Consider the following 5,656-nt stretch of genomic DNA (forward strand, 5'->3'; position numbering starts at 1 on the left):
TTTTTTTTTTTAAATCAAAATATCTTGCCATTGGTGTAATCTGATGATCACATCGTTTCATTAAGAAGGTAACTTCTTTTGTTAAGGAGTTTCGCTGAGTGAGTGCTTGTTGGGTAAGACTTTTGTATAGTGATCTTTCAAATGAAAGAGACGTTTCCAAAATGAAAATGAAATATGGGTAGAATTTCCAGACTGATCACAGGAATTGAGGTTTGAGTCTCTGAAGGTTGAAGTACTTCTCATGATTGGGTAGAGCTGTCTTATAGAAACTACAGCCTAACGCTGCTCCTTGTGTAAAGTAAAGCATGATTCCACCACTGAAGGTTCAAACGTGTTTGCTGCGATTTAGTAGAACATAAATTCTGTCTAAAGAAGCAACATTAGAAGTTGAGTTTAAATATGAGCTATGATTGTAAAGTTGTATTAACCTGTGTAAACAATAAATATTGCAACTATAATTCTTAAAAAAAAAAAAAAAAAAAAAAAAAAAAAGTCTCTCTCTAAATATTTGGAATGGGGTAACTTTTCCCCAAAACATTACAACTTTTAACATTGAAATTCAGTGGCTACTGTATTAGATATATAGCTGACTTTTTTTTTTTAATTTCTTTTTGTGGTTCAATTTGCAAGTGGTTTTAAGAGCTCCCTCTATATTTAGAAAAAGTTTCAGGTCTGATATTTAGCTGCACCACAAAAATTTACCATAGTAGTAGCTAACTGGCAACAGAATAATGGAGGTAAAGAGCTGAAACTATTTTATGTACTTTACACTCTGCATTTATGGTGTTAGCACACGTGTAGTACACAATCTGTAGGCATAGGTTACTTTAACTCAAGAAAACCAAAGCTTGATGACAATAGCAATACCCCACAGTGCCAAGAAGTGTCGGTAGAGGTGATTTCTATGGAAAGCAGCAAAGCAGTTTTATGCAAGTATTGAAAGTTTTTTGTATTGTAATCCAAATAGAAGATTCTGCTTTCCATTTTGCAGTTCGACTGTTCTATTTTTTCCATAAGAATTATTTTCAAAGCTTGCTTCATCAGCATAAGCAACACTACTGTAATAATAAAATTTTTAAAATGTGGTTGGTTAAGTTTAATTTTCTGTAGCGTTTCAGATATGCTGCTTTCCCCAAATATGATCAGTGTCCTTACTTTGGCTATTTTCACATTTAAAGTAGTTTTCCCTACTGTTTCCCACTGGTATTGGATATATTCATCTATTCTGTGCTGTTTGTTTTGCAATATTATACCAATTTATATTAACGCTCTGCACACAGGTTGTATTGAATGTAACATGCTAATAACAGAGACCTAGGAGCTGTCCCATGAGGAACTTGAGCTCATTGCAGTTCACTGGTCCGCTTGTCCCAGAGCATTTTGCAGAATATGGATCTAAAGCTGCAATTCAGTTGTTAAATCAGGCTATTGATACTTTACACAAACATTAGTTAATTTATAATTTATAACCTTACATGTGTCACAATGACAAATCATGCTTTTATTTTATCCACATCTCAAATATAATTCTTGGCTCAGTGTTAGTTTGTTTTGAGACAGATGGAACAAAAAAAGCATGTGACATTTCTTAACAACTCTTCATTCATTTGCATGACAAGAGGCGGATCACATCACTCCTTTTCCACATAGGCAACCCTGTTTATTCAACAAATGAACAACAGATACATTGTCAAAGAAGTATTCACCTAAGTTCCTCTATCCCTACGTAGTGACGTCATGGAAAGACTGAGGTGGTAGCACCACAATATTTTCTCATACTCACAAAAAACAGCGTTTGGGTTTTGTTTAGGGTATGGTTTGCCACTTCTTTTTCTGTCGTGTCAGAACCGGAATAAGGGTCATTGCGTGGGAGGATTCTCTGAGCTTGATTTAGACTTGCTAAACCACCTGCAAAAGCCATCTACTACCCCTAGTATGGTTTTGTTCTGAGCATGGCTCCTCATATATTGTTTCTTGTGTATGTAGAGATGTTTTAAATTGAATGGACCAAAACAATTTTCGGTGTCCAAATAAGTGTATCAAGGAAATGCAGGAAATACTACTGTGTGTGTGTGAGAGAGAGAGAGAGAGAATGCATTCGTGTTCTGGGTTACATTGAAGTTACTGTCTGCTTTTGTTGCTGAATATCTTTTACAATAAAATAGTGTTTGGGTTTTGTACAGAGTGACAGTGGTACTGTTATGAAATATTGCATCCAGGGATCCAGAAGGGGTATGAAAATGTGGGCTGGAGAGATGATTCTTGAGATAAATAGGCACCCACACGTGAGGAAAATGTGTGTGCCTAACTTTAGGTCCCAAGTGGGAACATTTTGGCCTTAATTTAGATAAGTGGGAACGCTTGTATTTGGTTGCCCTAAAGACCTTTCCAAAACCCACAACAGTAAATTGACCCGGGGGTGGGACAACAGGCCATGGCCCTCCCACTTTTGAAAGTGGATGGGCCTGGCCCATTCACTTTTTGCCATGGGTCCAGCCCCTGGCCAGGCTGGAAGTTGGAGCCTGGCCAGGGTAAGAGCAGCATGGGGAGCCCAGAAAGATGTGGACCCTCCACCTGCCTGGGGAGGAGGGGCAGAGAGCAGCCCCCAGCCTGTGTCCCCACCCCCGAGTCCCTTGCCCAGGACAGATAGAGGGTCGCAACTCCCCACAGCTGCCTGGGAGGCTGTTACCATGGCCTAGGCTGCAGCTCTTTGGCCTGGCTAGAAGCCAGGTTGGGGTAAGAGTCACGTGGGGAGCCGGGGACCCTCCATCTGCTCTGTGCAGGACCTGCGGGTGGGGACACAGGCCAGGTGCTGTTCTTAGGAGGACCCCCTCCCTATGCAGGTTGACGGGTCCAAGCTCCCTGCTGCTTCCAGAGTGGCTGGGGCAGGGAGGCGGCTTCTTTCTTCCGCTGCCCCCCCCCCACACTTTTAGGAAGAATCAGTCACTCCTGAATTGACCTAATAATAAAAGCGCAGGAGATTTGAGCACTGAAGACCCTGAAGGTGGGAAAACAGGGTTGCTCTGGGGAATCTTAGAGGGAGGGGACAAAGGGGAAGGCAAGGAGGGGCCATTTGCAGGGGTAGCGTGCCTTTTTTTGGCAGGCCCTGTGGAATGAGCTGCATGGTTCCCTTCAGGAACTGAACCCTGTGAGGCACATTCAGCCTGGATGGCCATCAGCAATGACCTCAAAAAAAAAAAAAAAAAAAAAAAAAATAGGAGGGAAACCGCATAGAAAAATGATGGCATTGGAGATATGAATGTAATAGGCTTTGCTACTGACCAACTGACAAATTAAATCTGAAGACGTGCAAGCCAGAATGGAATCAAACTTGCTGAGAGGAACAAAAGTAAGGCAAGCAGCTATCAATTGATGATGGCATTTAAGGTACAGATTTGTGGAGTAAAAGCAAAATCATTTTTACATAGTGGGTATTCACAGCATTCCTTCTGAAAGCACTTCTCATTACAGGTGGTTGTCTAATCACAACTCAACTTTTGAGGCACCAGTAATGTGACCTCGTTAACCTACACCAGTTTTAATGAACTTCATATTTGAGCAACAACATCTTGGCAATTTAAAAAGGAAAAATCTAAATGGGACACACACTTCTCATGTTTAAGTATCAATGTATAACTTGATTTACTTGTATTTCATAGTAAACCAATCTTTATGGCTTTACCTACTTTAAAATGTTCTCAACCCTTGATCTCATGATCAAATTACAAGATGTAAAACGTGTGATCTCAGGATGAGTTTTTAAGGGGTTCTTGTGACTTCTACATTCTGATGTAATCCTTCAGCAGCTGGGATGTTGACATATAAGCATGCACTGCTAATCTACTGTCTTTTAACCAGGACACTTAAAAAAAAAAAAAAAAAAAGTGTGTGTGTGTGTGTGTGTGTGTGTATAGAATGAGAGAACATTAAGATCTAGTGGCTTAAGGGAAAAAAAGCCTTTCATGCAAACTTGATTCTCTCCCCCTCCCCCCCACTTCTGTCTTTCTCTAGTTTAAGGGTGTAAGGTCATGGGGAACCATTGAAAGACTTCCTAGAAGCAGACAGGAGTGGAGGAGCTTTGTCACTGCCCTAATCGCCAGAAGCGTAACAGGAACATGATGATTGATGTGGTCATGAGGACTCTTGAAATATTTCATCAGATGTGTATATCTGATACCAAATAACCAAGTGATCCTAAAGCACAGCATAGAAATAGAGCAATAAATGAACTTAAATTATGAGGTCTCACAAAAGCATCAGAATAGTTTACAAGGACAGACACTCACATACTTGTGTGTACCAGGAGTGGCCTTAGCTTCTGATGGGGCAGATGGTGTGGAGCAGCAGTTATGTAAGAAGGTTCCTTGTATTTTGCAAATACATTTGGTTATTGTTCACCTTGACGAGTTCATCTCTAGACTGCAGAAACAAATCAGGGAATCGCAGACTGCTATGGTTTATAGAAGTGCTCATGACTGTGTTCTGTAATGTTTGATTTAAAAAAAAAATGTTATGTACCAGCTCGCTCTGCATTAATACAAACACAGGATCTTTATTCACTGGTTGTTCATAGACACCAATGGAACCAAGCAGGCTTCATGGCTTTCTGCAGGAGAATTCGCAGGAGCCACCAGTCCTCTTTATTGATTACTACATGGGATTTTCATCTGTGACTAACTCTGATGGCTCCTATGTTTCTTCTTCTTATGTTACCTTTGCTGGGCACTCTGATATGCAGAAGATCACAATGAGATTAATGCCTTGGAGAGCAAGACAGCAGATTCCTGTGAATCGGCAGCTGCTAGGCCCTTACTCCAGATTCCATCTCTTTTCACGGGCAGTTACCATGGCCCTGTGTCAAATCTTCATGTTTTTTATGGCAAAGGATACTATGTGGATGGTAGTGAGACCACCCTGGTGTCATGTGGGCTTTACAGACTTTTTTGTAAGATTTCATCAAACAATATTAGCAGATTCTTTAAGTAAGAGTTAAAGTATTTATTAGTTTACTAGACAGTATTAAAGAGGGCCAAAGCTGTCTTGATCCCATTCAGTCTTCAGAGGAAAAAACTGAGGCACTTGAAATAAAAATGAACCCTAAAAGGGTTTGAACCAGGAACCTTTGTACCATAGATCACCTGCTTCATCCATTGGGCTGTATACTCTTTTTGTTTAGCAGTTAATGTTTGTAGGTGTTAAATTGCTCACCACAAGAGGGTGCTCATGTTATTCCCTGAGGCAGTAGGACCCATAATGGAGGAAGGGGAATTTAAGTCAGATGTACTTTACCTAGCGGAGATTAAAGAAAGTGTGTTCCCTAGGCCCAGGACAGTGAGAGTGTGTGTGTGTGTGTGTGTGTGTGTGTGTGTGTGTGTGTGTGTGTGTAAAATTGCATGTACAATAATTTATGCTTAATTTGCTCTGTGCTTTGCTTCTTTGAGAAGATGCTAGAGAATTTTCTCTTAAGGGCAGCTATTAAAGTCACTATGTGGGTATGATTGAACGTTTTATATTTTTTTGCATTGACTTAAAGTTTCAATTCTTGGTATTATAAGAACAACATACTAGATTCCTTAAAGTTAAGTCTTGCAAAGATAGCAATAGCTCTGTTTACCCTGACTCTCAGCATTGGGGCTCAATGGTGCTATTACTCAAC

This window comes from Dermochelys coriacea, chromosome 10 (genome assembly GCF_009764565.3).
Source record: "Dermochelys coriacea isolate rDerCor1 chromosome 10, rDerCor1.pri.v4, whole genome shotgun sequence".
NCBI lineage: Eukaryota > Metazoa > Chordata > Testudines > Dermochelyidae > Dermochelys > Dermochelys coriacea.